Genomic DNA, 12901 nt, shown 5'->3' with positions numbered 1-12901 from the left:
ATATTATGGAGACCAACAAAATAATTTCTTTAAAAAAAAAACTGTGGGGCTGAGGAGATGGTGCAGTTGTGAGAGCATTTGCTGGTCTTCCAGAGGACCTGGGTTCAGCTGTCAGCAATCCCATGAAGGCTAGCACTCATCCTTAAGTCCACTTCTAGGGGTTCAAACGGCCTCTTCTTGCCTCTGTGGGCACCAGGCACACATGGTTTATATTTGATTTTAGAATATTTGCGTACCTGCAGACAAAACACTCATACAAACAAAATAAAAATAAAAAAGTATCTTTTAAAAAGGCTGTTTACTTTCCTTTTGATTGTTTACATTTAAATATCAGGAGATACCATGCTGTCATGAAATGATATACAGTTTTGACAAAAGTCTTATATGGTAGAAGGAATAGTGTTGATTGAGGAGTTCTGTGATGATCTGTACAATTCTTTGAGAATTTCATTCATCCATGTAATGTATAATAGGTCATATTGACACCCCTTCATTCCTCCTAACTCTTCCTTGGATAAACCCCTCTCCCCCCACTTCCAGTTCATATCCTCATTTAAAATATTTAAAATTTTATATGTATGAGTGTTTTGCCTGCATATGTGCCTGTGTACTACATGCAAGTCTGGTGTCCACCAAAGTCAGAAAAGGGTATTGGATCCCTGGAACTGAAGTCAGAAGTGGTTGTGAGATGCCATGTGGGCTTTGGAAATTGAACATGGGTCCTTCTGCAAGAGCAGAAAGCTCTTAACCACTGAGCCATCTCTTCAACTCCCTTGTTTTTGCAAAAAGCCAGTGATTCCAATTAGCACTGAATCTCTCTCTCTCTGTCTCTCTGTCTCTCTGTCTGACTGTCTCTCGCTCTCTCTCTCTATACATACACACACATACACACATATGCATTTGTGGGGCCATTCATTGGAGCATAATCGATCTACCAGGGGCAGCATTCCTAAAGAAAAAACCCTCCCCCAACAGTCATCAAATGCCCCTCAGACATAAACATGGACTGGTGAACCCCTTTTCCCTTCAAGCTGGTGTGCTGAATGGCTTGATCTTGTGAAAGTCTTGTGTAGGCAACTATTGCTGCTGTGAGTTCAGGAGTACAGCCTTCCTGATAGAGAAGAGAGGACCGTATGTGCCAGTTCATGTTTAGACAACATGACACTGGTATCAGTATCCAGCATTGTCCAAGATTGCTAAGGTTGGATATTAGGGGGCCACCAGTCAACGAAAAACTGCTGACAGTGAATGTCTGGGAGCCCCCAAAGTAAACAGTGATGCAATCAGTTATATAACTCCTTTGGCAGCTTGTCACTGCTGTGTGATTCGGTATAAACTGTGAACTTGAGGTCATAGGCTGGTGCTTTTGTGGTTGTTGTCACCAGCATGGCCAGTGTAGGTCTGCCTGTAGGCCTGTGGATCTAACTTTATACGGTCTATTTGCTGGTCTGTATGGATGCCTATGTCCACCTGCGTGGGGCCTGGGTATGCCCAGTTTGTGCCTGGATGCCTGCCAGCTTGTAACTTGGTCTGCCTGTAGGCCTGTGGATCTAACTTTATACGGTCTATTTGCTGGTCTCTATGGATGCCTATGTCCACCTGTGTGTGGCCTGGGTATGCCCAGTTTGTGCCTGGATGCCTGCCAGCTTGTAACTTCCAAATGGTCTGTGTTGTGGACTTCACCCACAGTGAATAAAGCATGTTATATTTGTCTATGATACGTCATATTGTCCTCAGTCTCCAAGCCTCCTGTGACCCTCCTCCTTTCCTGGCATCTGAGCTTGGACCTCACATCCTGCCATTCCACAGATACTGTTCTCACCTGGCTCTCCCTGACCTCTGGCTCTTACAATCAGAGTTAAATTTTTATCAGAATTTAATCTAGATCATGCTGCTGGAACAACATACATCAATAATACTTCCATTTTTTTTTCTTCCAAGACACTAGAAGTGGAGTCTTTCCCGTTTCAAACCTTCCCTTTGTCCCATCCAAACCAACACAAAATACCCCTAATCACCCAATTCACAAGTACTTCTTGTATAAACACTTGTGACCAAGCAGCTAGTTTCTTAGTATTTATTTCTCCGTTTCTTTTCAAATAAGGGATTGATTTTGTTTGATATACAAGTGACTATCTTCAATAAATGCATTATCTAGTGTTTCTCATGAATATGTGATATCGTTTTAGCCACAGGTGTCTAGGAGAATGTGGAATAGGTGCCTGAGGTAACTGATGTCAATGGTCACATAATTATGAGTAGTTTCAAAGTAGAAGGAAGAACTTAGGCTTCAGGTTTTTTCTCCAAAATTTTTAAAACTATAGCACATCTATTTTGCTTATAGAGTAGTAATATCTCTGATGGAAAGAAAAAGCTTATTTTATTTTATTGACTTTAATAAGTCTTTTGTGTTCTAGATAGAAGCACATTTTCTGGATGCTGTGTTTTGGAACTGGTCATAAACCAGGAGCAACATAAATCTCTTGTTTACCTGGACTGTCTACTCTAAGTGACTGAGACATGTGTGTGTCATGGATATACTGTTTTCTTATTCTTCCTGAATGACTGGCTTCTCAAAAATGGTAATGATTTGTTTCCTTTAACCTTTTAAAAATAGTTCATTGATACATCTGCTCTGTAACCTCCTACCTTTTACCAATGGTAAGTTAAGATCCATTGACATGGAAAATGCTGAGACATGCAAGCCTTGAAAAAGCAATCACTTCAGATGGCCAGTTAATATGCCCAGATACTGGAACAAAGCCAGTCCATTAGGATTCATTTAACAGATTGCTGGATGCATTGCTCAGGTTAGCTGTGGTTGGATACTGAATAGAAGCAGGATCCCTGTTCTCTCTGGGCACATGGTGGTATAATGAGAATCATTTACTCTGGGCAGCATGTAGGAAATCAAAGTCAGTAAATAATGGTGGTCCAAGAATGTCTGAAAACCACATTCTACAGAAACAAAATCTTTTCTTTGATATAATGGCAATAGATAACCTGGGTCCAAAAGATCTAGAAGAGATGGAAATAGCAGGTGGATCCAAACAAAAAGCAGCAGCAACTGCAAGTTACAATAGCAGACTCTGTTCTGATATGTGGCTGAGTATGCAGAGGACGCACCCTGACCTAACCTGCTCCCTTCCATGGTTCTTGGCAAAGTAATTATTATTTCAAGTTAGCCTTGGTTGACAAGAAACGTGACAGTTAACCACACTTGCTTATTTAAATTAATCTTTAATGTAATAAACTCACAATCTGGATCTATCCTGATACTTTTTAGGCCACACAGAATTTAAATCAAATACTGCTCACCTGCACATTGGTATCTAGTCTGTTGTTGCAATTTAGAGTTACAGGTTTTGTTTCTCAGCTTCTCGAACTTATATGGAGAATGTAGACGACAGCAGGAAACCACTGCAGAATAACGACCAGGGAAACACTGTCTACATGGGAAGAAACTTCCAGAAAATTTTAGTATTTCTGTGGTACACTGAATGTTCTGTTCATATAAAGAGTAACTTTATGAAGATAGGTGATATCTATAAAGATAAATTTAAAGGAAACCATTCATTTTAATTCATAGAATTTATTTATTTATTTGTATTTTAAATGATTATAAAGGTAATGCAAGAAAATGATGTGACTTTTAGGAAGCCTGCCCTTAGATATTGTTATTCTTTATATAAAATGGAGACTGCAGAATCAGGAGAGCTTTAAAGTTCTTCTACACAATTTTGTCTTAGATTTCCCTATAAATTTGTATAACGTGTAACAAAATTGTAATGCATTTGTTATTTTATAAATATCAATTGACTACCATATATGTAGTCCGGTACTGAGTATTAAATTTAACCTTTATAAGTCTGAATGCTGTATGCAATATTAATCTACAGTCTAAAATCCAAACTAGTCAACCAATAAATGATGAAATTTATTCATATTGGAATCCTTAAACTTTTGAAACTCTTAGAAGCTGTGTGAACTACATATGTGTGCTTCATATTCTGTATATGTACAATGTATACATGGCATGTGTATGTCACATACATAATACATGATACTTTTAGTAGCTCACACTTTCCACATATTATCTCCTAATAGTGGCACACTCCACCTTAAATGGTACATATGGTTTGCCCCTGGTAAAAGCATCATCTTTAGCCAACTTAAAAATAGTAAGACTGTTTCACAACTGATATTTTTGTTATTACCATGTATCAGCAACTGTAAATAGTGCTAATAGTGGATTCTCCTTCCTTATTTGACCATTTGCTCATCTAGGTAATTAGTAGGTATTACATTTACTGTTGGAGCTTATTCAATATATGTTGGGTATATTCAATATATGTGTATGTGTACATGTTTCAAATTAGCACAGCGTTATTTGTCCTCTGCCTCCTCATTCGCCCTATGCTACCTGTTTCCTCTGTAACCAGCTACGAAATATTCACCTGTTTTTCATGAGAATCTCCTTTTCAAAAAAAAATTTAATGAAAGTTCACATACATGTGTGCTGGTGCTGGATGTTGTGATGGCTCATGGTCTTTACAGCCCTGAGCCCCTAATCCCTGTCTCCATGTCCTGCATGAGTTCTTGGCTGTGCTCTCATTATCAGAAATCTTTAAAAACTGTACAAATTTCTTGGACACTCAGAGCCTTTTGCTCTAACTTGCAAGGAAGTTGAGTTTCCTGTCCCTGAATCCATCTTGTATGGGAAGAGTGACTCACTAATGTGCTCTTCATGACCAGAGATAGATTATGGGTTTTAGGCCCCATGGTTTCACTGCAAAGTAGTGGAAGCGGTCTGTGTCTTTGCAAAGAAGAGAGATATTTTTATGTCTTATGAGCTGCGCCATTTCCTTGGCTTGATACAAGTTAATATCAAACATTTTCCACACTGTGTGTCAAATGTTAAACACACATAGGTTCAACTGATCTTGACCTTTCCAAATTTTTTCAGTGAGTGGAACTCCTATCCTTTGACATCCTGAAGCCTCTAGACACTTGGTTCTTCACCCCTACATATAACCATTCAGTGCATCTTGTCACCTCTATGCCATGTCACCTCTCAGAGGGACTCAGCAGCCACAGTCTGCTTCTATTCTCCCCACCCCACAATCCATTATCTCTACATAAGACAGAGTGAACTTTAAAAATGCCAATTACTCCATAGCGCTGACCTGTTTTAATCTCCAGGGGATTGAGAGCTACACGGACGTCCATCTCCTTGGCTGCTCCAGCCTGAATCACACAGCCTCTCTACTTGTTTATCCATGTGTTTCATTCCCCCTGCCCTCCACTGGAGCTAGCAGTCAGGTCTTGCTTTATTTTTCAGAAAGTTCATGTTCATTCTCAAGTTAGGGAACTGGCATTTACTATTTTCTTTTGCCAAGAAAGCTGTGACCCAAGAGCATCACATCACTGCCTCCTCCGTTTCCCTTCTTTACTTATTTATATTTTTGTGTGCTAGTTACCGCCTCAATTCCACCTGCTCATGAAACTTCTCACAAATGCAATCACACAGCACACCTGTTACTTTTATCCTATAAAGTCAGTGTCAAAATTGCCTTTTAGGCAACATCAAGCCTCCTGGGGTGTATGCCCCGGGGCAAGTCATCATTTGTGTAGAGTACCATGTTGGGTCGTTAGGCATAGATGTGAGGCCGAAACAAACACTATTCATTACACTGAAGGAGTTCTTCCAGGGCTTGTTTCTCTGAAGACAGAAGTTTGTCATATACATATTTCATACAGGTTACCTTGTTGGGTAGACAGCCAAGAAATCAGGGCACAACTGAGATGAAGAAATTCACAATAGTATATATTTAATATGCATATTTACGTAAAGGGGTAAAAATCATGTGTATAGTTTGCTTAGCTTTTATTGAGTAAACAGTCATGAAATCGGTACTCGTGCTGACCAGAGCAGTACTTGGTCACCTCTACCTCCACAGTCTTTACCCAATACCCACCAACGGTAATCATCCGGAAGTTCCAGAGAACAGATGGGTTTTTCCTGGCTTGGAAACTTTTAAGAACAGAATCTTGCTGTAAGCACTGTATCATGCTTTATGACGGACTGAATCTTTAAGTTGTGCTTTATTCGGAGAACAGGAGATCTAAGGACTTTCCATTAACACACTAAAAACAGACAAGTGCTTTAACAGCTTATCTGCTGCCAGCAGGTTTTACAGGAAGGGGAACAAAGAGAGTTATTGTTCCTGAGATTAGTCTGACCTGTCTGGTCATGTGATGTGCCACATTCCTAAGGTTGGAGTTTCTGGATATCCATGCTTCTCTCTCTTGTTAACCTTTTGCATTTCTAGCCTCAATAGACATCTTGGCTCAGGCTTCCTTTTTGGAACAAAGTCTGGTTAGTGTTGGCAGTACCAACCCCGTGATTCCCCACATGCCACCAGAGCTGGAGAATTAATTTAGGGGAAACAAAAGAAGGCATAGCAGTGTGTGTGTGCTAAGCTGTTACATACACAAAAGTGCTCCATACTACGGAGTATAAAAGTGCCTCATTCCCTATGTGCAGAGGTGCTGTAAGGATGTTCTTACCAAGAGTGGGGTCATAGGTGTTTTTGTTGGTTTTATGACTGGGATGTGGAATTTCTTGGTGGCTGAGTGTACATCTGTTGACCTCGTCAATATTGTCAGGTATCTGAAATGACTGCACAGGCTTTGCCTACAACAGCAGCATAGCCCCTCACAGCGTGGTTCTGTTCTGTTACTGTTTCTGCATGTATGATGAGGCATTCAGCACAAAGCTGTCTCCTTCAAGGGAGGCTCATTCTGGTAAATCCTCTAATCAGAATTTCAGAAAAATGTAGAATGTTCCTTCCATTTCTGCAATCATTTCCAGAGAAAGCCTAGCTTAAAAGAAAGAACAAATTACAAATATGCCGAGCCAGTGGGACTTTGCTACAGTTCAGTGACACGACAGAGAGAAGCCCCCACCTCACTGGGGCTCAGAGACCTGTGCTCGTCTTTGCTTAAACCACTCATCCTCTCTAGTCTCTCAGTTTCTAGAGTGCTAAATCATGAATAAAAGTAAATTTACGTAACCGATATTTTTGTGTCTTCACTCAAGCAATGTGTGGCATCCTTTCTTTCTGATGAAGTGGAATTAGCCCTATTTCAATCCAAAAAAGTAGTGAAAAGAAGAAATGATTGCTGTGTTGGATGGACAGTTATGCACTAAGCCTCTAAACATCCTTTGCTTCCGCTCTGTTTTCAAAACCTTCTGAACTACATTAGGAAATCCACATGGCATTTCACACATGGTCCTCTGGGTAGAGAAGCAGCACATAGACTTTGCTAATTTGAGCTTCTATCCTCCTGACCTGAGGGGTCACCTGAGCAGCGAGTCCTCCAGTCAGTCAATTCTCAGCTCTTTTCTAAGATTGTGAGCTGTTTTGTCTTCCTTTTGATTGGTTTATAATAGCTTCATGCTGATGAAGTGCTGAAGTGTGTGTGTGTGTGTGTGTGTGTGTGTGTGTATATCACCCCTTTAGAGCATACAATTTAATGGCTTTCCTGTATCCATGGTCTTACATCAGCCAGTCGCCTTAATTTCATGTTATTTTCACATCCCCTTCAAACTGTCTTGTATTATAGTCACTGCCTTTTCCCTCTACCTTTCCTCCCTCAAAGCCTGGACATCACAATTACATACTTTTGGTATTTTGAGTAAACAGAGTCATGTAACAAGTGTCTTTTTGTGACTGGACACTTTCACTTGGCCTACGGTTTTCAAGGCATTTTGTAGCTTATTATTTTGTTTGAAGAGTTGAGATATGTTTTGACATTTACTGCTGCTGGTTCTGAGGCTAGTAGAGTTTGAAAAGCCCCTCGTCGGCCCCTATTACTGAATTATGCAGCTCTGATATAAATTGCCCCTAGCCTTGCAGAGAAAGAGGAATTTCTTCCTATAAATCAAAGATATATTTCCTGAGCTTCTGGTGCCCTAATATTCTGCTAACTAACTTTTTTGCTCTCCTTGAACACATTGGAAATTTCTAAATTTCTGGGGTTTGGCTTCATGTTGCCATTTTAAGTTTGACTGCTGAGGTTGGTCACAAAACGGTAACATTGGGCATGTTTGACTCTTTTGGAAACTGGCTGGAAATGCCTTGATGACAAATCCCATTGTTCCTTATAAGCCAGGCTCACCCTCAGCAGGAAAGACCCTTTGGTCACCAGAATCTTCTTGCTTATTTATTTTTATTTCAGGTGGTACTACCTTTCTGAGGTATTCTGCTTCAAGGCAAGCCAGCTTGAGACATCCTTTGTGGAATAATCCCCCTGCAGTCTCTTAGAGATCACATCTGTGCTCAGTGTTCTTGGTCTAAATGATCTACTAGTTATATTCCCCCTCTAAGCCAGGCTGAGGATGCCAAACAATCACAAATTCACAGGTGATACAAATGCAAAGGACAGAGGAAGTGTAATCACCTTTAGTGCTCATCAGTCTTATAGTGTTAACTTTCCTCCCATTAGATTTGCTGTACTGCCCCTACTTACCTGTACCTGCTCTCACCTGTACCTGCCCTCACCTGTACCTGCCCCCAGCTGTACCTGCCTCACCTGTACCTGTTCTCACCTGTACCTGCTCTCACCTGTACCTGCCCTCACATGTACGTGCTCTTACATGTACTGCATTCAATGGTAATTCAGGTTGTAAGTTTATAACATGAGACCTACTCACTGGGGAATTGATGGAAACGGTGGATGGCAGCTTAGGAACAAGATTACCAGATAAAATGGAGAGAAAAATCAGTAGGTAGAAAACCACTTCAAAAACTACAGTATAAATAAGTCATCTCCTATGCCTCATGGGACTTTGGTTTGGTTTTAAGTCATGCTAGTGTAAGGCATGCACGTGTACACTTACTATAGCTACAGAAGATGGGGATGTGACAAAGCAAGCAGTGTGGAGAATGTTCTCAGGCGTATTACATTTAGGATTTGTGTTCTTGTCTGTTGTTCATAAAGTGAGTAGCATAAAGAAAAACTAAATGGTAGCATAAATCACTGAGAATGCTTAGCACTGTAAATTTTAGGTCAATATGAAGAAGTTCATTCTAGGTTGGGGTAGCGATCAGTGGCAGAATGCATGCTTAGCACAATCAAGGCCCAGGGTTCAGTCACCAGCCCCAAACACACACACATACACAAATACATATATACATAGACACATGTACATGTATATACACAGATGCAAACACACATGCACACATAGATACGTAGATATATACACACATAAATACACGCAGACACACATAGCTACACAGTGAGATATACACACATAAACACACACGTGGAGACACACATACACACAAAGATATTATTATATTGAATTGTAAGTTTTCTTTGGATAGTTGCTGGGAGTTTAATAACAAATAATTCATTTGCACTTTGCCAAAGATAATAATTGGCTAAGAAACATTATCCACAAATTTCCTTAAATTTAATTTTATTTATGTGTTCATTTTTTATTTATTTATTTATTTATTTATTTATTTATTTATTTATTTTGAAGCAGGGTCTAATGTAGCCCAAACTGGCTTGAAATTTGCTATGTAGTCAAGGATGACCCTGACCGTCTGGTTTTCATACCCTCACTTCCCTCATGCTGGGATTACAGGTATACAACACGATGCCCTGAGTTTTCTTCATGCCAGATAAGCATTCTACCAATTGAGCTATATTTCCAGCCTGGTTTTAAGTAGTTCTTTAAAGGCAACGTGACTTAACATGGTGTATTACATGAAAATCTCCAGATGATGCATAGCAAACAAATTTGTAAGCCAATGACTATAGGCAGCTTGTATATGGAAGGATCAGGTGATGGTGGCATTGAAAGAGTGATAAGGTGGAGCCAAGAAGCTGGACCTAGCAGAATGTGCTGAACAGAAAATTCATGCTTTCCAAAAGGGATAATTCAAAGTATCTACCTCTGATTTGCCTTCCATACTTCTTCCCAGCCTGACTAGTCAAATAAATCCAATCCCCAGTGCTCTCTTCAGGCTATCTCATGAGGCTTTCTATAAAAGATTGGGAATCAGAGCCTACAATAGGCAAAAGCTATTAAATGGAAAGTCAAAATTTGATGCGCTTTTCCTTTGGACTAGAAAAATAAATAAAACTTGAGTGATGGTAAATTAAGGAATAATATAGCTTTAGCGGCAAAAGACGTGTGCAAACAGCTGTAACATGATTTCAGATGGAGAACAATTTTCTCCACTCTCTGACAGCTACTCTAGGGATTTATGACTTTCACAGGTGAGAATTCTAACAGATGGAGAAACTTGCTCTGTCATTCTTTGGGGGTCATCTTAAGTCAAGGGGTCTCTGGAGATGCTGTTGCGAAGTTGATCACCATTAAGGACACATTATAAACTTATGGCTCACTTTTAGGATTTACTCCAAGAACAGTAAACTGCAGATGGATTTCTCAGGTATCCCTGTGGTTTCTAGCAAAACTAAATTCTAGGTCAGCTTCAGACTCATTCCAGTTGTGAGACTTGCTATGCTGAGCTGTCAGAGTGTACTAAGTGACATTAGCACAATTTTTATCTACTCCTCAAAGCAGCTTCCGAGCTGATTCTATTTATACCTTCTTGTATAGATTAAGAAAGAGGCTCAAGAGATAAGTAAATTAGTGGTTAGAGAGATGGCTCAGTGGGCTGAGTGCTAGCTACTCTTGGAGAGGAAGAGTTCTATTCCTGACACCTACCTGTAACTTTAGCTCCAGGAGATTTGTGCACTTCTCTGGCCTCTGTAAGTACCTGCACACATGTGTGCTTACACACAGAGACACACATACCTACACATAAGTAAAAACAAATTTTAAAAAAGAAATTATTTACTGAGTTGAGATCGTAAATGTGATGGATGATCTGTGGTACCGTCATCCAAATCTGGTCTCATTTCCTCAAAGCAAGAAATATTTTGAATAGCTAGTTTTCTCTTTTTCTACCTCTTTTACTTTTCTCTTTGATGTGAATTTCTTTCTAATATTTTAGTTTCATAGAAACAACTATGGTGTCTAATTTTAAAATGAATATTGTTGATATATTTTATACCTTTATCATATAAAACAATGATTGCCTCCAGTAAAGATGATGATCTTAAGATAGTAACCTCAGTTCGTTTATATTCTCCTAGCAAGAAAAGTGAGAGCTGCCTCAGAATATATGATCTTGGAAAATAAATAAAGCAATAATTTTACTCTTGGAATATATTTTTGTCATAGAACTGTAGAATATAGAATATGGTGTTTATAAATATTGTGGTTCATCCCACTCATTTATATTTGGGAAAAAACTTAGATTTGTGTTCATAAAACTTATTCAAAGCTATGATGTAAACAACCAAATGTAAAAGCAGGTATCAAATATAAAAGTGATTTTTGAAAAATGTCTTAGCCATTTAATATGTTTTATTTTCTCCACTTGATTTTGTTCTGCTGAGCTCATCCTACCTCAGGAGGAGATAGGAAAACATCTTGACAATGAGATGAACAACTGAAGTAAAAACTCTTCAGTTTTGTCCATTTTTTTTTACTACATCACCATCTAAATTAGTGTGTAACATTAAGGGGAAAAGAAATAGGCTAAATAAAAGACTTTATTAAAGGATTTAAAATTAACATTTCCAGAGAAGAAGAATTTTGCTTTGTGGACTATTTTGTCTTATTTTGCTTATTGGGGTTTGAATTTTTTCATTACGTTTTAGTGTGTGTGTGTGTGTGTGTGTGTGTGTGTGTGTGTGTGTATGCGTGCGGCTACAGGGAAGATATGGTCAGAGAACAATTCCTGGAATAGGTTCTCACCTTCTCATCCCATATGCATCCTGGGATGGAATTCAGGTCATCAGATTTAGCAGCAAGTACCTTTACCACTGAGCCATCTTGCCAGACCTTAGGCACTCCCTTTAGAGTAATTGTAAAAATGCACACTATCTGACTGTCTCAGCATAATTCCGATGTTAGAATATGTCCAATCTGCACACTGACTCTTTACTTCCCTTCTGAATTCTTACCATAAATTAGAATGATTGTGTTTCTGCTATTTTAGAAAAATGCTTCCATCATTTTTTTGCTTAAGTGTTCTAGTTCTAAAAGAAGAATTTACATTTCTAACTGAAATCTAAACCATGGTAAGATAAGAGCTTTGACAGGTCATAAGAAAAGAACTTTAGTTATGACAGCTTTCCTTTATCAATGTCTGCTAAGTGAACGTATTTATAGAAATGCTTAATCAACTGAACATCTTGATGCTTAAATATGACATATTTATGAGACTCAGCAGTAAGGACAGAAGGAAAATTCCTTATGCCCTTTGGACTGGACCTCTATCAATACCTTAAAAGGTTTTTGCTGCTTTGAAACACAAGATTGGTTTCCTGACAGTGATTTATGTACTAATATCCCCAGCATATTGGCTCTTTTTCATAATCATAAACCTGTTCAAGTTTGGGCATTAGAGGAAAACATGCCAATAGAAAGCATAGTGACCCTAAAAGAGGTATTTTGATTACATGCGAGTGCACTATAGGTAGTAGCAGAGGCTAGAGGAAAAAATTGGTAAGAAAAAGAACTGTTGGTCTATCAAGTACCCTTTTTAAGACAATGGAAACATTTCAAATAAATATATTTGAACCAACTGGAGTAAATTTACAGCTGTACTGAGATTATTAACATTTTGTTGCTTCAAGCATGTCAATGAACCTGGCTTCTTTTCAAACAAAGTGACAGTTTTTTTCTCCTTCTCCTTCTCTTTCCCATTCTCCCCTTCTTCTTCTTCTTCCTCCTCCTCCTCCTCCTCCTCCTCCTCCTCCTCTTCTTCTTCTTCTTCTTCTTCTTCTTCTTCTTCTTCTTCTTCTT

This window comes from Nannospalax galili, unplaced genomic scaffold (assembly GCF_000622305.1).
Source record: "Nannospalax galili isolate Female #2095 unplaced genomic scaffold, S.galili_v1.0 scaffold252, whole genome shotgun sequence".
Classification (NCBI taxonomy): domain Eukaryota; kingdom Metazoa; phylum Chordata; class Mammalia; order Rodentia; family Spalacidae; genus Nannospalax; species Nannospalax galili.
The sequence above is the reverse complement of the archived record's forward strand: the minus strand, read 5'-3'. Positions refer to the sequence as shown.